This window comes from Equus caballus, chromosome 14 (genome assembly GCF_041296265.1).
Source record: "Equus caballus isolate H_3958 breed thoroughbred chromosome 14, TB-T2T, whole genome shotgun sequence".
NCBI classification, from domain to species: Eukaryota; Metazoa; Chordata; class Mammalia; order Perissodactyla; family Equidae; genus Equus; species Equus caballus.
The window spans coordinates 30,144,818-30,166,636 of record NC_091697.1 but is presented as its reverse complement, the minus strand read 5'-3'; the positions used below and the strand labels follow the sequence as shown (position 1 = coordinate 30,166,636).

The window sequence follows — 21,819 nt, the reverse complement described above, 5'->3', positions numbered from 1 at the left end:
CCCACCCCCAGCATCCTCATTTGTCTTTTAGCTGGATGTGATGATTGGGGTGGTGGTGTCAGCCATTTTAGTGAGTTGCTCAGCTTGCCTGAGCCTCTCCCATTTATACATTGACAAATAGAAATGGCAAGCAATGGGATGTGTTGGAGTACATGAAGAAGCCATTTGGTGTAAACCTAATTTGGCATGACTTTGCTATTTTTTCCAAAAGGGCCTGAATGTGGCCATTGAGCATGCATTGTATATCTGCTTTAAAACACTTACTATGGCAAGAACAAAGGCCCTTGAGATAAAGGTGCAACTTCCCTCCCCTTCCCAACATTGGCATTTCCTTAAGGATTAAGCATCTTTCCTTAGGCTAGGAACTGATTGCTGCAGTCACCTGTGACCACCCAGCTCGAGGCAACAGACTTGCCACCTGCTACGCCCTCTGCCCTCCGAGATAGCAGAACCACTACCTGCTGTGTCCCTCAAATGCTGTGCCCACAGGGCAAATTTGTGACTATTGTGGGAGGGACATTTCAATCATATGTGAAACATCATGTCTGGGGGTATATAACCACTATGTGCACCCCACTTCTTCGGTGCCCTTTCTTCCTTCGGGAAGAGAGGCCCCGGGCCATGGTCCTCGTAAAGCTTTGTTTAATTTTCTCCTGCTATTCTGTCTCATGTGAATTAATTCGTTCTCCGGCCAGACGAACCCAGAAAAGGTAGAGGAAATGTCTTCCTCCCCTACACCACTGTTGAGCCCACTACATACAGATGCTGTAAAGAGGAAAGAGAATATGGGATTCTTGGTATCATACATGCTCTGGATATCTTCAGGGAAGGAATTGTGGGAAACAAGTATGGTTACCCTCCTGGCTGTCACACCGCCCATTGTCTGGAATAGAAAAGTACTTAGACTATCAGGGCATCCGGCCAAATGAGATTTAGTAATTGTTTCTGTGTTTTAACTGGCTTAATCTTTTTGTTGCAATGTGCCCTATAGCAGTAACTGCATTATAAATTTATTTTAAAAAAACTCATCTGAGGATGTCTGGATTATACAGTAAACAGTTTTGAAAAGGAGGAACAAGGCACTTTGAAAACTTCAAGCCTCTAATGAGCTTAATGTGTGACCTTGGCAACAATAACAAAATATGTGACTATAAAGTTTTCTAGAAGGGTGAGATAACAGTATTTCAAGCTTGATGATTCAACTGAAGACACCATTCAGAAATGATGTCATCAAGACTGAACGTGTGTTTGAAGCACCTTGTAGTTATTGCTGTTGTTTTACACCGTTGATCTTAAACAAAAACCTACCTTTAAATGTCATTGTAAGTGACTTTCTCCTTTGTTTGAGGATCAGGTCATACAACTGGTAAATATTATTGCTTTGTATGTTTTCATAATGCCTGTCCATCAGAAAGTTTTGCCTAGTACTACATATTGTGACTTAAACAGGATTTTATTAGTCATGTAGAGTTAACATGACATTTTACGGTGTATTTTATGGACATTCAGGATAAATTGATGAATCATAGAATCTTAGAGTTAGTAGACTTATCAGTAAGCTAATGCAACCATTCATTTGATTTGATGCTTGAATAGTTTTTCTTACAAATACTTTGCTAAGAGGGCATCTAGATTTTGTTGAAGTACCTCCAGTTTCAGGGAACTCACTACCTTTCAGTAGTGACCCCATTCAGTTTCATGGTCCTGCATTAGGAAATAGTCATTCTAAATAAAACATTAAGTTAAATGTTTTTTTACATACTTTGCAGACAGGCTATTTACCTTTTCTAGTCATATCTTTGCCAAGTTGACAATCCTGAAGGGGTTCTGCAGTTCTAATGGGTCACTGTTTTGACTTATGATTTCAGATTGTGTCTAAACATGTGAATATTGCCAACGACCCTAAGTCTTTGCTAACATTGACTGCAACCATTTGTGTTTCCATGTTAGTTGAGAGTGGGAAGAAACTATAAAATCAAACAGTGGAGAGATTTATGCGATATGCACTTTGGCTGGTGCTTTAAGTCTGAAGGGTCTGTGGAGTTCCTGGAGATCTTGGTTTGTTGGTATGTGTTTTGCTTAAGCCAAACAAGGGTTTTATATTATATAAATTATAAAAAATTCAGAAGTGTCTCATGGAAATGAAGTTTGGGAAGGTAGCCAAGCTTCCAACAGGAACTAGAACAAAGATCTGCAGAGCTTCAAACAACTTATAAAGTCTGTTCATTCACTTTTTTCTCTTTTCTTTATCTTTCTCAGTATCCATCTTATTTCTTATTTTTTCTACATACATTCTGCAGTTGCTTTATCATTTTTTTCTCTCTGCAGACTGGCTTATGCAACATTCCTGGCTATCAGTTTTACATGTTTTCTTTAAGATTTTTCTCAGACCAACCACCTGTCCTCAGTTGCAATTCAAAATCCCAGAAGAGATAAGCCACTTGTCCCAACTTAGCTCAAGGCAAGCATTGTCTCTCCTCTAACCAGTTGGAGCTAAGTGGCCAGGGACATGGAGTGATGTTATTCAACACCATGCCTGGAGGCTTGTGCCTGTAGATCAAGATAAGGCAATTCCAGGAGAAAGTAGATGGCTCTAGACCAGGACAGGCAATCCTCCAAATGTCTACAACAGGGAGAGGCAACTTTAAGTTTCCTGGAGTTTGAGAAAACAAAGTAAAACAGCATGCATCCAGTTTAGAAGCCACCTTGCAATCAGTGGAGCTGTCTCAGGATCAAAGTAACGTAATTCTTTTAACTGCCATCAGTTTTAACAGGCTTGATGCATGTACTGACTCGTGCCTTAAAGGCACCATCTGACACTTGAAATATATTTGATGCTGGGGATAGAAGAAATTGCCTTTCCAGTCAAGGTGTGCTCCACAGCTGCAACTCCATATCCTCTTTAAGCTGCAGAAAACTTCAACTGGCCCTTTAGATCAGGCTGCCTTAGGGCCAGACTGTAGCAATCCATCCCATCTGGTACTTCCTGATATATACGACTAGATATGTTCAGTGATGTTACCAATTTATATAGAACTTTAAGCAGTTGCCCAACTTCTTAGCTGCTATTTCAATTTATAATTACTAAGCTGTTTATTATCCCATTTATGTATGCTAGAACAAGGCATAGTGCAATTAAATGGCTTACCCAAATTTGTGCAATATACGGCATAGCTAAAATCAGAATCCAGATCTCTACTATCCTGCTAAATGCTCATTTTACTACATTTGCTACTTTATTCACTAGCTGATGGCATGTAATCATATTTTCAGTTGACACAAAGCTGAAGGGAGGACTAGCATGTTGGATTACTGTATCAGAACCCATAAAAATTGTGTTAGACTGCAATGCTGAGCCAGGTCATTAATTCCATCAGGATAAAAGTCAAGTCCTATACAAAGGAATACTGAGTGAGTATAGGTAGGTTGAGGCATAACTTAACAGCAGATGTTAAAAAAAGACATAAATTTTATAACTTAACAGCAGATGCTAAAAAAGACATAAATTTTAGTGGAATATAATAAATATGGGTACAAAAATGTGACCTAGTCGCCAACAACACAAATCTACTCTTGGAATGCTTATGGTGCAATATTGCACAGGATCCCCATTGACAATCAGCTGTTAAGTCACTGTCCTCTAGCAAAGAAGAGGTGACTGTAGTTTATTTGATTCTATTGGGATGTCAGTGACTTTGGGGCTCATATTTTTGCTGAGCAGTTGAACATCTTCTTACAGAAGAATGGCCACATGTTTTTTTCGTGTACCAGATAGCTAATCTTTTTCTGTTCTATTGTCCTCTTTTAGGATATTATCTTGATATGACAGTTCTAAGTTACTCTTAAATCTAATTTTTATGTGTCTGATTGCAGAAAGTTGATTGTGTGTGTGTGTTTCCTGAATCATTGTCTGCCTGGGCATGCGTAAATCTAAGAATTTCATATTTTGGCAGTTTTTATTTCTAATTACTCTCATAATTGTTGTCACCAGTGACCCAGTACATAAATAAGTAATTTACATGTGTTGTGCTTTTATGATGATAAAAATGGAAGAGAAAACTTAAAATTTGGATCAGTATTTGACTGAGTTGTATATAGAATACAGACATGAAAATAGCTGTGTGATTTGGAAAAGAGAATGGGCATTCTGATTAATTGAACTTTCTAGTTAAAAGAAACCAAATATTAGAAGTTATCCAGAGGGTATAGTAGAAGTTTTCTATTATATCTTGAATTTTCACACTATAGCAATATAAGTTATGATGTCAGGATATTGCCGGAGAACTGCTAACACAGGTATTGTAATTAATGTTTTTATTCATTCATACTTGCATTTATTCACTCAGTCAGTAAACAGTTGTGATATCTACACTCTATGCCAGATACCACACTCAGTGCTTGTGAACATGAATAACACATAGTCCTTGCACTTTAGAAATTCACAGTTTATTTGGATAACACAGACGTAAATAGATATTTATCCTATTTTATGTGAAATAGTGATAACAGAAGAATGTAAATAATATGGAAGTTTTTGGAGCCCAGGTTCCTAAACTTTTATATTTCATTAATCAGAAAACTTAAAAAAATTTCTATGGAGCTCAAATAGACTTATTTTGCAAACTGTATGCTTAGAAAAACAATATATTAACACAATCAAATCATACAATGTAGGCCATTTTTAACACCAAAAACACAGTAAGGACATTATCTCAGGTTAAAATATATTCCTTCCGAAGAGAAGCAACTCTATCAGTTATCCATTTCATTTAGCTATTGTATTAGTTACCTATTTCTGCTTGACAAATTACCCCCAAACCTAGAGGCTTAAACAACAAAGACGTATTCTCTCATGATTTCTGAAGGTCAGGGTCTTTGATGCAGCTTAGCTAGGAACCTCTGGCTCTGGGTCTTCACAAGCCCGCAATGGAGGGCTCTGTTGAGACTACAGTCATTTTAAGGCTCAACTGGAGGAGGATCAGCTTCCAAGCCACTCATGTGCTTCTTGGCAGGTCTCAGGTCCTACGTGGCTGTTGGCTGGAGGCTTCCCTCCATTCCTTCTCCTTGGTGCCTCCACCCAGGGGAGAACAAAGCATGGCAGCTGCTTTCCCTCAGATTGAGTGAGCGAGAAGAAGAGTGTGCAAATGGAAGCCAGAGTTTCACATAGCCGAATCTCAGAAGTGGCAGCCCAGGACTTTTTTCTGTATCCTATTTTTTGAAAGTGAGATAGTTGGTTTTCCAACCCACATGCAAGGGGTAAATACAAGGAAGTGGTGATCTATGGGCCATCTCAGAGGCTTTCTATCAGAAAACTTATATCAAGGTCTTTTTGAAGGTCTATTGCACCTTGTGTTGATGAATCTCTGTGATAAATAAAAGGAGGAAAAAGAAAGGAAAGGCTTCTCAGAAGTAATAGTGAACAATATAGTTCCACATAAAAAAAAGGACTTTTAGAGTGGCTGTTAGAAAAATACGAGCAAAAGCTACCAGGTAAGAAATAGCAAGGTGTACCACTTGGGATTGAAGATAAGGGATAGATACAGAGTCAGAGCAAACAGAGATGCTGCAGAACCTTATACACTGTGCTGAGGAGCTGGGGTTTATCTTGCAAGAGGTGTTTCAGAAGACTTTAGGGGAGTGCTGAAAGTCTTTGTGTCATCTTTGTGAATATAAGATTTGTGAAATTAGTTAATGGAAAGTTGCTTTGATAAAACATCAGAAGAGTTGTTTAGAAGTTGCGTATGTATTTGTCATTCAGTGGTTAGATTCCTGTAAAGAATGCATCATTTAAAATTAATTTTCCAATTAAAAAATAAGAAAAAAATCAGAGCCTCTTTCTAATAATTTTTTGAGAAAAAAGCCAAGTGTGTCTTTTTAAAAACATTTTGCCACGGCATACTAATAAGAGATATTTAAGGGGACAGAGGTGAAACACATGTTAAAATTATTAAGTTTAACCTGCTGTCATTAGCAAAATTAATCTCCATCCCCTCTACTATGATAATTTGTGATTTGAAGTCGTGATTGTAATTGGTAAAGTTCATTCTTAGCCAAGCATCGTCACATATTGTTCTGTTGGTGTTTGCGTTAAGGGTCAACAGACATCAGTGAAGCGTCACTCTTTAAAATGCCTGATAAATTATTTTGGTTCCAATGGTGATTCTTTTTATGGCTTCTTCAATGACTCCATTAAATGCATATGCATACAACCTTGCATGCGTGTGTGTACAAGCATGCACACACACACACAGATGTACGTGTTCACACATATACATTGAGGGAAATACAACTCCATAGAGTATAACTTCATAATATCTCAATCCAGCATCACTCGGGAGGTGGAATGTGGCCTGCAAATCATTATATTGCATTTTGCTATAAATATGGTCATATCAACTTCAAATGGACGCCGAGGGGTACTTCTGAATATGCTTCCAGTATGTGATATAAAAACACTTGGAAAGCAGTTTAAATATTAATCCAAACTTACAAATATTTCCAGTTAAATTTTTAATGTTTTCATCATATAACTAGTTTACTTTGTTTCACATTTTGAAGGCACAAAAATAAGAAAACATTTCTTTGTAAAATATAGATTATTGGGTATAGTACCTTTCTCACAATTAAGAAAATATCATTTCTCTCTGCTCTAGGATCTCTCAGTCCCAGAAAGATCCAGAACTTCTGGGAATGTACTCAATCCGAGTGGTCAGTATTTTTGGTTACAGTTGCCTCATAATATGAAAACTAGAAAATCAAATGAATCTGCTGGTGATTCTGTTCTCTGCTATTGTTGTTTTTGTCCCTGCCAGTGCGGTATCCCTGTAGAAAACCCGCATACTTTTCTCATAGCCCAAAGCCAACATGGAGAATGTAAGGGTGTCTGAGTTACATCGCCGCTGCTAAACTCTCACAGTTTCTCAAGGACAGAAGAAGATGAGGACATCGCTGTCTCTCTCCAGGGAGGTTAGTCACCCCAGGTCTGGGCTCTCTTTGTAACAGCTCAAGGACATATTCTTAGATTTCTTTCAACAGCATATGCCCAGTGGAAAGGTACTTAGCCGTAGCCACTCGCTACCACTGCAATGAGCCCCCATCATGCCCTTCTAGAGCACGACTTGCAAGCTGACAGGCCCACAAAGATAATGTAGACACAGGAAGCAAGCCAGGTGGGGTCTGTGATGAACTGAAGAGGGTTTGCCCCAGCCTAGATCATTGTTACTGTGTGGGAAAAAGGGCCCAAGCATACCACTGAATTTCTCAAGAGGAACCAGAAATCCTGATTTTTTAAGTGAAATCTTATGTCTTAAATGTTGACAGCTAACTTATGTATTAAATAACTATGGGAGTCAACCAACACATATCTCTAATACAAATATAGCCAATAAATTTTAAAAACTTCTGGCTGACTTCAGATGGGACCTACTCATTTTGAGGGCGAGCCTCAAGAAAAAAGTTGATTTTTCTATTATCTTCCTCTTAGAGTTCTCCTTGACTTTTACACAAATTGATTATACCTCCAGCTAACAAAGCTAGTGCCCAAGTATGGTTATGAGTAGGGGAGGCCATTGTCAAATCTTGTTTCATCCCTACCTTAGAATAATTGACTTCTATCCAATCAGCATTTTACAAGACAGTTTTTCCACCTTTACATATAGGAGTAACTTACAAATTCTACCTCACAAAATTCCCTCTTACAATAATTTCGTTAGAAAATGCATTAAATAATCAAATATAAAATCAAAGATAGTTATACTTGAGGCAACAAACAAATATTTTTGTCCTAAAAACAGAAGTCAGACATCTTTGCTAATTAAGGTCACTAGATATACATTCTTACCAAAATATAGCATGTTCAACAGTGCAATCCAGAAATAGAGAATGTTATTGCAAAATGAGTTCCTCATTTATATATATTTCCCCAATTGTAAATTATGAACTACTTTGGGGGGGGTATTAGCAAATAGGAAAGTTTGTAGGGTCATTTTAGAATAAAAAGGAAAAAAATTTCAAAATAAACAACTATGCTTCTGCCAATCAAAAAAACTGTATGTACAGGCCAGCCCAGTGGCGCAGTGGTTACGTGCACATGTTCCACTTCCGTGGCCCGGGGTTCACCCATTCAGATCCCGGGTGCATACCAATGCACAGCTTGTCAAGCCAACCTGTGGTAGGCATCCCACATAAAATAGAGGAAGATGGGCACTGATGTTAGCTCAGGGCCAGTCTTCCTCAGCAAAAAGAGGAGGATCGGCAGCAGATGTTGGCTCAGGGCTAATCTTGCTCAAAAAAAAGAAAAATTGTATGTAAAAAAGGAGGAAGTTGAATTAAAGCAGTAAAAGTATTATAAATAATATTGAATAATGAGTTGATAGTTCTTTTCTGATTCTGACTCTAGTAACAGATCATGTGGGTAGCACTGGCTTTCAAATAAAATGATTGAATAAGATCATCCTGATGATTCCTTTCAGTTCTCAGTTTGTATGATTTTATGAGATTTTTTTCCCAGTCTAACTTCTTTATGAATTTTTAAGACTTTTTTTTTGCGGATATTCTTCTATTTCTTCTGCCATTGACTTCATGCTTATAATGGTGTATTTTCATATAAAGTACATGAAAAACCTTTAGGAATTTCTTTAAGAGTTATTGTTTGATGACAAGTCAAGACTTGCCTTAGAGGTGCTCTTTAATTTTTAAAAGAAAATATAAATGATTTTAAAGAAATTACTCATCTCTAATGCTGAAAAATCTGATTGTATTAAACCCCCTCTTTATCTCATTTATTCATCCAGCAAATATTTGTTGTGTGTCTGCTCTATTCAAACGCTATGCTAGGTCATTTTGAACAAAGATAGATCTGGATCCTTATAAATGAAACACATATGAACCCAAAGAAATTTATAGTCTAATGAAAGAGACAGATATCAAACAAATAATCATACTAATAATGGAGAAAATGTTATAAAGAAAAATATGTGATGTTAAAGGCACATAAGGAAGCCTTGCTTTAGTGAATGAAGTCAACTAGGCTTTACCGAGGAAGAGACAATTGAGCTGAGATCTTAAAGATGAGTAGGTTAAGGTGGAAGGGAGTGGAAGTCTGGACTAAAGAAACAGCATGTGCAATGTTCCTCTGACAGGAGGGAGTATAACAGGTATGGGCAACTGAAAAAAATCTAGTGAGACTGGAGCAAAAAGAACAAGGAAGAGAAAGTATGATTGGACATGCAACAGAAAGGTTCCTCAGAGTATACTTAAAGCTATAGGAGATGTTGCAGTCACTTAGGGAGACCATACAGAGAGAAAGGAAACGTGTTCAGAATTTCCCTAGGACATTTCAACACCTAAAGTCTGGGTAGAGGAGGTTATTCTCACAAATGATAAGGAGAAACCAGACATGATCAGGGACCATAATGTCCAAGAGAATATAGCGTTTCCAGAAGGAGGAATTGATTAACAGTGCTGAATGCTGTTGAGGCAACAAGAGACTTAATAATAGAAACTGGAAATTGTCAGTAACTCTAGTGAGATGTATTTTGGTGAAAAATGAAGGCAGAAGCCAAAATAGAATGAGTTGAGGAAACAGTAACGAGTGAATAAATGGAGGCAGAAAATATAGACAGCTTTCCCTAGAAACTGGCATGCAGAGGGGAGGGAAGAGATTGGGTTGTAGCTAGAAGTGCTTGACTGGTTGAATAAAAGTAGTTTTAAAGTGCGAATGACTTGTTTGTGTATTAAAAACACACACACAAAACCCTAGAAATTCCACTCTTAAGTGTATATCCCCCAAAACTGAAAACCAGTACTCAAGCAAATTTATGTGTATGCATGTTCATAGCAGCACTATTCACAATAGCTAAATGATGGAGACAGCCCACATGTCCATTGCCACATGAATGGATAAACAAATGGCGGTATATGGATAAGATGGGTTACTTTTCAGCCATAAAGAAGGATAAAGTACTGATACGTGCTACAACGTGAATGAACCTCCAAAACATTATGCTAAGTAAAAGAAGCCAGACACAAAAGATTACATATTATATGTTTCTTTCTATATGAAATATTCATGAGAGGTAAATCCATAGAGACAGAATGCAAATCGGCGATTGCCAGGGACTATGGGAAGAGGAGAATGAGGAACAACTGATTAATGGGTACAAGGTTTCCTTTTGGGGGGATGAAAATGTTTTGGAAGTGGATAGAGTTTGTAATTGCACAACAGTGTGAATGCACTAAATGCTACTGAATTCTTCACTTTAAAGTGGTTAATTTTATATTACGTGATTTCACCTGAATTAAAAAAATAAATAAAAAGCAATCAATGATAAAGCTCTAACTTGGAGAGATCAATTATGTAATAAACAGAAGAGATATCAAAATACAATATTCCTGAGAAGGCAGGAGGGAGTTGGAGAAAGCACAGATAACTTTATTTTTGAAGTTATCTATATTTTTCCAAATTCCATTTTAGCCTAGCATGAGATGGAATTTTAAATTTTCAAACTAGATAAATGTAAGGAATGTAAAAATCTGAAAAGTTTCTTTCACATGTTTGCCAGGGAGAGTGTATAACTTAATGGCAGTTGCATGTCTCTTTCTCCCTTCACATGCTGGAGTGTTTCCAGCAGTCCAGAGCTATTAACTCATGTCCAAGTTCAAATCCTGGCTTTGCCGCTAGCTGGGTCAATTTGAGCAAGTAACTGAGCAACACTTTGCTTCAGTTTCCCTCTGTAAAGTAGATATAAACGTACCTACCTCAGAGTGTTACTTTGAAGAATAAATGAAATAATGCCTCTAAAAAGTTTAGGACAATGCCTAGCACATAGTAAATACCAAATAAAATTAGACATTGTTGTAAGTGTTATTGTTATTAACCATTCATTGACAAAAAGCAGTGTTATTAACCCACTATACTTAAAATCTGTGCTATCATCATTTTCCCTAAAGATGCTTTCTGCAGTAAGCATTCTATGCTTTCTCTGTCCAGTGCCTCTTGAGAATCAGGTAGCACAAGGTATTTGTTTGTCTTTTGTGTCAGAGGTATGAAAAAGTTGCTGTCTAAGTGGAGATCTACTCAGTCTTTGAACTCAGTGGTACTATCTGACAACCGCTAAGCTAACAACTAAACATAAGAAGAGTCTAAAGCTACTATGAGGCGCTACATGTTAGTAATAATATACTGACTTATTCTCTGAGGACCATGAAACACTTAATACAAATAACCAATGTATTATTTTAATAATTAAAAATTATAATTTTCAGATGTTTGATATTTTCGGTCTATCTTGGCAAAAAAAGATTGAAATTTTTTTCTCTGGTAACTTCAGGTAAGTTAAGATGCATCTTGTTTTTTTGTTTGAATTGATAAAACATCTATTACTAGTTTGGCTTCCTGGGCGTAATGAAGTCTATCTAAATAAGTAGATTAATCTAAAAAGGAGGGAAAGATTGAGAGAGAGAGAGGGGATCTATTGGGCAAATTGAAAATTAATTATTCTTTTAATCTACATCGGCCTTTGATCAGTCCATGCTAGAAGTTGTCATGAGAAACTGTTCAAATTGCAGTAGAATATATATTTGCATCAACTTCTTACTGAGCCAGGATAGAGAATCTTAATATTAAAAATTTTTTAGCACAGTTCCATGATTTGAACAGGTCTTATCCTTAGGAAAACTACAGTATAGTGGTTAGGAATGTAAACTCTGGCGAGGGACTACCTGGGTTCACCTTGGATTCAAATTCCAGCTCATGAAACGTCTTCATGGGGGTGTTGTGAGGGTTAAATGAATAAATACCTACCAGTAGTTATAACGGTGCCTGGCATCTAGTAAATATTTAATTATTATTAGTTATTTTATATTGGTTGCTCCTTTGAAAAATATTACTTAACCAGAAAGTGATGCATTATTCAAGAGAAACTGTAGAGATTGATGAATAATTTTTTACTTTGAAAAGTAATCTGAGGCACGTGACCATGTACAGCCTTTTACAACACAGAGCTATCCAGGAAACCAGCTGGTTCTGCTGGACTTCTGTATAATAACTCACTTTAAAAGGAAATCAAAACAAACCACAAAACTTTCATATATCCACAATCCCTTCTTGAGAATTATTTTAAATCGCTTAAAATATAAATTGTTTAATATTTTTCTGTATGTTGGAATTGAACTACCTCGATCATTCATCAGGGAATATAATAAATCTGGATTGATGTCTAAGCTTACTTTGAGAAAAAAATTAGTTCTAATTGTCACCAATATCTCCCTATTTACTTAGAAAGTAGGGATTCTACTTAACAACATGCAGAATTTGTCACATATAAGTTAATATTTCATCTAGCAATCTTACTGTTAGGAATCAACCAATATATATAAAAAAGTTCTACTTAAACACACATGCACAGGATGTTCAATGTAGCACTTTTTAATAGCAAATACTGGAAACAACTTAAATGTTCATTAACAGAGATTAATTCGATAAATTCTCGTACTTCTGTACAATAGAAGACTACTCAGCTGTTAAAGTAAATGTAATAGACAATGTATTAACATAGAAATTGCCACAAGATATGTGATTTTTAAAAATGCAAGATGTAGAAATGTCTACAGAGTGATCCATTAGGTCAAACACAAGTATGTGTAGGTGCGCACACACAGAGGAAGCTTTTAGCAAATAGCTTTATGGACAGGGTTTTGGGATGAGAGGGTTGAGGTTTTCACATTATATTCAGTATCTCTTGATATTTCTGGTAATTTCTAATGTCGGCAAATATCTGGTTGATGCCATCATGGACCATTTTAATTTTATTTCTCTGTCATATAGTAACGGATTCTCTGTTAAGGTAACATATTGAACATTTTGATAAAGTAATACAACATTTTCTGTATTATTGTATACCCTTCATTTACGTTTTTTATCTATTGTAATTATGTGCTTATTAGTTTACATACTCCTTTAAACTGTGAGTCTGGCAGAGCTCTGAGAATTTAGCATAGAACCTGATATGAATGGGAGATATTCAACAAATGTTTGTTGGTTATATGATCCAAAATATACAAAAAGAGCATAGACTTCAAAAAAAATTAGACACGGATTTAAATTTTGGTTTGTTCAGTATCTAGCTGATAATCATGGGCATGCCACATTTCTAGGAAAATAAAATTAAGGTAACAATAATTCCTATCTTATGGAACTTTAATGATGATTATATGATACACAATTTCTAAAAAAAAGGCCACTGTGATTGTCACATAGTAAGTTTTGAGTAAAATTAAGATCTCATTCTCATTTCCCTTTTTCTACTCATCATTTAATAGTCTTCTGTAAGCCACCAGGTTCTCCTTGCAAACATTTTAAGCATTTATTTTTTATATCTGAGTAATTTCCTGTTGGAATGAGAAAGAAGCAAAAAAATTCAAAGATAAGTTGACAGAGGATGTGGAAATTTTCCTCCCATTCACAGGCAGTAGAAAGTTGGCTAAAGGAAATTAATTTCTAAAAGATTTTTTTTCATTAAACATTTTTTATCACTTATTATGCATATAAATATATACTTAAGCAGAAAGAAATATAACATACAAACTTAGCTTCCAAAGGAGATCCAAGCAGTGGCAGGCAATATGAGTAATTTGAAAGACCAGTACAAAAAGCTTTATGTAGGATAATATATAATCCAATTATAGAGATGCAAGTCACTGCTGTTAGTCTGAAAGAATTATAGCCATTTCCACTGCCACCATATTATCTAGTACTTTCGATTCCCCAAGGTGAAGGGTTAAGGGAATTGTCCTTTCAGAGATTTTGTTGTTGTCTGTGGAAATGGAGCTGGGTTTATCTTTGTTTCATTTTATTTAAAATTATTTACTCATTTGTTTTTAAGTTGAGTTTAGAATTTAAGCTTTAGCAACCAGCTAAGAGGTTTTTTTAAGTGTAGAATTAAATCATGAATTTAGATTAATAGCCTCTTTGTAATATTGCCATTGCCCAGTGGACTAATTACAAAACCACAGGCAGTAGGAAAGATAAGAAAAAGCAGTTACTCATATATGAGGAATGTTGACATTTGGCATCCAGCTCCAAAGTGGATGTTTACACAGTAGCTGTCTTTAATATCCTTTTCCAATAGGTTATATATTATTTCTGACTTGAATATCTCTTCCTATATACGGCAGGCTAAACAAACAGCTGTTAACCCATGCATAATTAAACATATTTCACAAGGCATTTTAGATACTGTAAACATATCCAGCCCCTCATTTGCAGAGAATTGTGCCACTCTTGTTATTGGATTTGCGGAGGGTCATCCGATCATAATGAAATCTGAAGACTGGTTAGAAAAGTCTTAGCCATAAGCACTTGCTATCTATTGAAATACATTAGGAAGTGCAGACGGTCTCATCATGAAATTTTCACACATGGTGGAACTTCATTTGTTAACAGTCACAGTGGGTGATACTTGGCATTTGAGACTCCACCACGGTATTAACTTCATTATCATGTGAAGTGATAATATCTAGTACAGGATTTTGAAAAAGTAACTCATTGTTGGTTGTGATTTTTATTAAAGTCATCCAATTTTGATTTTTCAATTTAATCGTTCACTTCCTCTTTTTAGGTATGCGTTCTGTGGAATTGAAAATAATAGCTTTAGTCATTACTATTTCTGAGATCAGATCACGTGATACATGTATGTCTCAGGTCTTCTTCATACAAGGTCATGGTTGGTAGCTGGGAAGGGCTAAAATAAAGCCAGTGGGAGAGAGAAACTTTTCAAACAGGTCTGATCTAATAGGCCTGAGAGGTTGGAAACTGGCTTCCAAATCAGAGAGACCCGAGTATTAAAAATCTCTCTTCCACTACTTTTGAACTAAATGATTTGAGGAATATTAATTGATTATTCATTCATTTTGTGATCAGTCAATAACATTTACACAGTGATACCTTTGAGCCCAGCACTGTTCTGGGTACTGGGGAAACAACAATGGACTAAGCAAAGTGCATTTCTTCAGAGAGCTCACAGACTAGTGGAAGAAACAAAGGTCATTTAACAAGTGTCAAGTACAGTGAATCTCCAAAGGGAAGACCTAATCATGTGGGGTTAGATGAGGCATGCCTAATAGAAGTGACGTCCAAGCCAAAGCCAAAGAATGAATACGCACATTTGGGAGCAGGGGAATTCAGGGGACCAAGTCTGCCGGAAAAGGAGCACCATGTGTGGATTCCCACAGACTAGCCTATTTGTTTGGGGAATTGAAATGAAGCGTGGTTGGTCAACATGATGTGGGGTGGGTCTGGAGAGAGCAACTGTGGCCAGATCCTGAAGGGCCTTGAAAGGAATATCAGGATTTTGGATTTTTTCCCTAAGAGCATTGCTTAACCTTTCTAAATGTCAGTTCACTTGGCTATAAATTAAGATAATATTATTTAATCTCATGAGGTTTTTATAAAGATTATATGAGATATCTGTATATCATTTTCTTGGAAACAAAGCCGGGCAATTATTAAACATTTTATAATAATAGCTATTATTCATTTTGTTAGGTCTGTGATTGCTAGAATTCTTATTAAATTAGACTATTTGGAAGTAGGGCAGAATAGAGGTCAGAAGGATATCAGAGCTGGTAGATCAGAGTTCATTGGGAGCCTGTTAGCTAGCAAACAGTGGCACAGCTAGATAATTCCCAGGTGGTAATTAACTTCAGGAAGAAAGTAAGAAGCAAGCAGGTATCATAGCTCTAAATTGGTAGGGCTGAGAGCAGTAGTTCTCAACCAGGAGCACTTTTGCTTCCCAGAGGACCTTTGACAATGTCTGGAGACTATATCACTTGCTTCGACTGTGGGGAGAGCATAGTGGTTAGAAACCAGGGATGCTGCTAGCATCCTACAATGCACAGGACAGCCCCCACAGCAAAGAATTGGCAATAGTGCTGAGTTTGGAAACCCCTTACCTAGCCCTACCATTGGCATGCTGGCCCGAGTTGGAACAGGGGTCATAACTGGCATGAGGTGCCAACTATGAGTTCATGTTTTTGAAGCTGTCTCTGTCTTTTCCGTTTTCCCTCTTCTGTTATGGTGGAATAGAAAGTAAACATCATATGGTGAATTACATATATAGTTTGCTCTGTCTCGAAGGCACTGAAACACATATACCTTCTCTAACTAATCAGTTTAAGCAAACCTCTGCAGTGGGTGGTAATTGGAGCTGACAATAGCAATCGTGCCTTCCTAAAGTGGCAGTGGAGAAACATGAAGATTATGTGGGAGTGTCAAACCCGTGACTTAGGTGGGGCAGTGTCAAACATCTGCAACAATATTGCTAGAACACCCAAATTAAACAAAACTGGTTTTTAAAAGAATGTGAAGTTAGCATAACATGTAGAATCTTGAAAAAACGTAATCTAACAAACTATTTCTTATCTAGACTAAACTAAGGGCTTAAATAGCCAGTACATGTTACTGACTGCGCTATGAGGTTCTGTATACAATCTTCTGAATATCCTTAAGGATCCTATATTTCTCTTTATTGTAATTTGCCTTAATTCGATGCCATGTAATAGTAATGGCTTGAAGTGCCCATATTTTACAATTTTTAATTTCAAGATTGAATAGGAACAAATGCTTCTGTAGTGTTTTATGTCTAAAATTGGGCAAGTTTATAACGTTTGAAAATAATTTTATAGTGTTAATTTGCTTGTGTCCAAAATTAACTTTAAATATAAACATTTGAAATTAGTAAATACATTCTAATAATGTGTGCAAGAATCAGATATGTGTATATTAATTTTTGTGTGAGTAGAATTTAATCTTGAATGAGGCACTTCCTTAAATGATGGTTTCTAGACTCTATTAAATTCAAACTTTGCTTTTCACAATGCATAGGTGACGACACTCACTCCCAGGTAAAGAAAGGGTTAGTATTTAGCAAATTTCATAGCTCAGGTGAAAGTTAGGAAACATAAAATAAGTATAACTTTTGAAAGTTTAAGAACAATTATTGTATTTTTTCTTTTTTTGAGGAAGGTTAGCCCTGAGCTAACATCTGCTGCCAATCTTCCTCTCTTTTTGCTGAGGAAGACTGGCCCTGAGCTAACATCCATGCCCAACTTCCTCCACTTTAAATGTGGGGTGCCTACCACAGGATGGCGTGCCAAGCAGTGCCATCTCCACACCTCGGATCCGAACTGGCGAACCCTGGGCCACCGAAGCAGAACGTGTGAACTTAACCGCTGCACCACCAGGCTGGCCCCACAATTATTGTATTTTTAACTTTATAATTCAGAAGTAATAAAAATAATAAAATATCACAGTGGGGCCTGGGATAACTATGTAAAAGCCACAAGATCCAGGATGAGATTTCAAAATACCAGTCTGATTATGTCATTCCTCTACTTAACACCTTTTCATGGTTTCTCATTACTCTTGATAAAACAAACAAAACACCCTAACATAGCCTAGTGCCCAGTACAATCTTTTTCTACCACTCCAACCCTACTTACACCAGATTCCTGCTGCCACAGGGCCTTTACACATGCTGTTCCCTTTGCCTGATTATCTCATTCCAGTTTTTCTGTTGGTTACTTTTGTATTTAATCCCTCAGACTAAGTCAAATCTCTACATAATACATACTCAGGGAACCTCTATCTCTCTTTTATATTCCTATCCCAGTGGTCATTGTTCTTTGTATATATGTGCTGATTTCATACAGCGAGCAGCAAAGAATTGCAGCCATATTTGTAATCAATTTATCCCAGATTCACAAGGTTTACTAGTCTTACTTCCCAGTCATTCCTTGTGATGACACATGTGGAAAAGATAAGCCTGCAAAAGAAAAGATTAATAATTATAAATGTGACTCATCTTGGTATAGAGCTTTATATTTTACTAAGCCTAGTCTAAGTCTTATTCTCATTTGATCCTTGCAATAATCCCATGAGGAATGCAGGAAAGTTATTTATTCAACAAGCATTTTTTAAGCATCTATTATGACCCTGAGTTTTAGGCATACAAATATAAAAATAAACAGCAATTTTACTCTCCTACCTTCAGGGAGATTGTTTTTTGGGAGGAGGGGAGGAGATACAAAAATAACTGACTATAATGGAGAGTAGTTAGGACCATGTTCAGTGTAAGAAAACATAGGTGTGAGAATGAGAACAGGAAGTGGTTAGTTCTGCCAGAGGAAGGTAAGGAAGTGGGAAGAGGATTAGGAGCAGAGGGAAGAGGAATAAATGAACACATAACAGGGGATGGTTTGTGTTGCATAGAACTCAGAGATGCTGGGAGATATTGGAAGGATATGGCGCAGCTCTACCCATCCTGCTCTCCCCTGCATTTCTCTGTGCTGGCTCCATTCCTAGGCAGGCTCTCCCATACTAGTGACCAGCAGTTCCGATCTTACATGTTGTCCTCTCAGCGTTTCCAATAAGGTTTTCAAAATTGTGTCTCATGGCTCCACTTGGGTGAATCAGCCACTTTTCTCAGGAGTAGGCAACGTTTGGATTGAACACATCTGATTAAAAAGCCTACTTCAGAAGTCAGATCCAGATTAGGTGTATCCAAACCACATGTCTTAATGCAGTAGTTCTCAAATTCTAACTCACATTAGACTCTCCTGGAAGGTGTATTTATAACGAGTTTCTAGGTGATGCTGACACTGCTGGTCCAAGGTCACACTTTGAAAACCACTGCCTTCGAGAACTGGAAGGATAGTTTCAGCAAAAAAAAATCTGAATGCTGTTTCCTGAAGATATGGACTGGATTCCAGGATAGCTGAAACCACAGAATTAAACTATGACTCTCTGTGCAAATTTGGAAGCCTGTGACAATTGCCTGGATTCAGCCCTTTTCCCTTCTCCTTGACTTTTTCTACTTCAGCTCTCAGTGGCTTCATAATTCTTTTGGGGCTAAATAAGTTTGCTCACCTTCAAGCGCCAGATCCTTAACATTCTGAATCAAAACATACGTTCATTTTTTGCTTTCCTCAGACCTTAACCCAAAGATCTGATGGTTGCATAGCCATTAAAATCATAAAACAGATCCAGAGTTCTTGCATTAGGGGCCCTGTTTTGCCTTTTATGTGACCTTGGACATATTACTTAACATCTGTGTACCTCAGTTTCCTCATATGTATAATGTTGATAATAATAGTATCTAATCATAACTGCATCATAGGGCTATTGTGAGGATCCAGTGTGTTAATATATGTAAAGTGCTTAGAAAAGCTCCTGACATGTACTTAAGGACTGTGTAAGCCTTCGCTCTTATTAAAACGTGCCCATTGTCAGTGGCTTTAAATAATTAGACTTGATAGATTTTAGAAGAGACAGGGTCCTGAAACACTGACAGAATTTAATCCCTTCCTTTCACAGTCAATATACCCACATACAGAGAATTAAATGATCTGGCCAATGGTAAAGAGATGGTTAGCAGGCTCAGAACTTATGTTTCTTGTGCTCTTGCTTCTATATCATGTCTTACTTCTTTCCAATAAAGCAGGACTTCTCATGGAAAGATCAGGAATTTAAGAATCACATGAATATAGGTTGGAATTTCATTTTTTCCATGTTCCAACCAAATAATTATCAGCAAATTAGGCACTCTTTTGTAGCCCCTTTTTTCTTACTTTTTAAATGAGATTAAAAACAGAAATAATACAGGTTTTTGTGTAAGGCCTAAATACAGAAGTGCGTGTAAAGGGCCTCATGCAGTACTGGGGGAAATATCAGTTTGTTGGTAAATGTTTAGTTCTTTTTTTCTTTTCTATTTCCTTAAATAGACATTGCATCTAAGCAGGGGCCTTTGCCTATTGTGTAGAGAGGATGACTACTGGTAGAAACTGTAGATTGTATGTCGATTATATGAATGTGATGGGGAAGATATTCTCCTACAAGAGGACTTTCAATGTCCTACCAAGCACTTTTGTCAGTGACTATTCCCTTGAGTTCTCTGCAGAACTAACGAGTACAAGTGTTAATGGTACTATTTATGGAATACTTTTGATGTACCTGGCATTGTACTAAGTCTTTGACATGCAGTAGTCTATGTATTTCACATCCCAACACTAGGAAGTTGGTACCACTGTTAAGCCAGTTTTGGAGGAAACAGAATTTTATGCCCGAGTCTGAATGTCTTCAAAGCCCTTGTATAACTTGGCTTCTATCTAAATTATTAGGACCTTGGTGCCATGTAAAGCTTGAACAAAGGGCAGAGTGTAGATGGTGTACCTTGACTGAAGTGACTGACATGCTATTTTGAAAATGAATTTTAGTTTTTAGTGTAGCTTCACATATTTTCAGACTTCTTCATGGGAATAGTATGGGAAAGGCTGAATATACGCATCCTTAAGACTGTGATATGGGGACACTTCTCCCTATATGGCCCATTCTTTTTATAAACTGGCCTGTATCTGGCATGGAATATTGGCCTGTACTGTCCTTGGGATATGCTCTGTCATTTTCTCTCCTCTGGTTTTGCTGGAATGTTTTTCTCCTCTTTCTAAATAGCTTTATCCACCTTCTCTGTTTGCCTAAATCTGATAGATTCTTGGGACTAGATTGAGTGCCTTCCTTCATGAAGGCCTGCCCAGGTTATACTGCTTTAATTGCTAATCTCAGAGTTCTAATTTGCTAAGTGTCTTTAAAAATATTTATTGTGGGGCTGGCCTCGTGGCATAGCAGTTAAGTTTGGTGCACTCTGCTTCAATGGCCCAGGTTCACAGTTTCTGATCCTGAGCATGGATCTGCACCACTCATCAGCCATGCTGTGGCAGAGACCCACATATAAAGTGGGGGAGGGGGAATATTGGCACAGATGTTAGCTCAGGGCTAATCTTCCTCAGCAATAAAATATATATATATTTATTGTACAATTAATATGTATGTAAATTTTAAAAATAAAATAGAGACAAGCAAAATGAATGAAAACAATCACCTACAATTTTACCAGTAAGAAGGAAGTTGTGCTTACATTTTGCATACATGAATATGTGTATGGCTAAAGAAATATATGTGTTTTTATATATGTATATATAAGCGTCTGTATGTTTGAAAATTATATAACATTTATTATCCTGTATCTTGCTTATTTACTGAACATTATACTATAAGATAACATGTTAAAAAATATGACTGGTATCTTTCCATCTGTACATTTACTTGAGTCTTATTAGTCAGGTATAATTCCTTTATAAGGCATTCTAAAGCAATGAATATGTATCAAGACATCACTAGTTTCCTATCCACTTATTTATTATTTGATATTGAGAAAATTACTTATTCTGTTGTTGTCTGCAGAAAAATATTTAACTTAGAGGATTGTTTTGAGGATTAGATAAAATATAGTGCCTGGCACATAATAAGCTTCCCAAAACATTTACTACTAGTATTATTGGCATTATCATTACTTATTTATTCATTCAACATATATAGGCTATGTGTCCAGAAATATACTCGATTTAACTTAGCTCCTACGGGCTTAAAATCTGTTTAAGGTATTTTCCCTAGATAACAGTATTTCCACAATTGACAGAGGGATATGATGGATAAGCACGGGGCGAATTAGAACAGCCAAAACGTTAGTCTTAAAAATGAGGTAGTGATACAAAACATTGCAGAGAACAAGATTTCCTATATCTCGATGGAGATTTCATAATGAGTTGTCTAAACTTGTAACCTACAACCTTCAGGAATTTTCTTTTATCTTCTGGATTCTATAGCAAAAAAGCAAAAACCATAATAGCCAGTCACATTCCAGCCACCGTCAATTAATGCCTAAAAGTGGATTAACTATGAGAAAATCAATTCAAGTAACGCGAGAC

At 36.7% G+C, this 21,819-nt stretch overlaps 1 protein-coding gene across 6 annotated transcripts in view; it reads left to right on the top strand.

Moving 5' to 3' along the window:
* TENM2 (teneurin transmembrane protein 2) overlaps nt 1-21,819 on the top strand; it is a 3,416,041-nt gene that overhangs the window by 1,560,476 nt on the left and 1,833,746 nt on the right. The window lies entirely within an intron of this gene.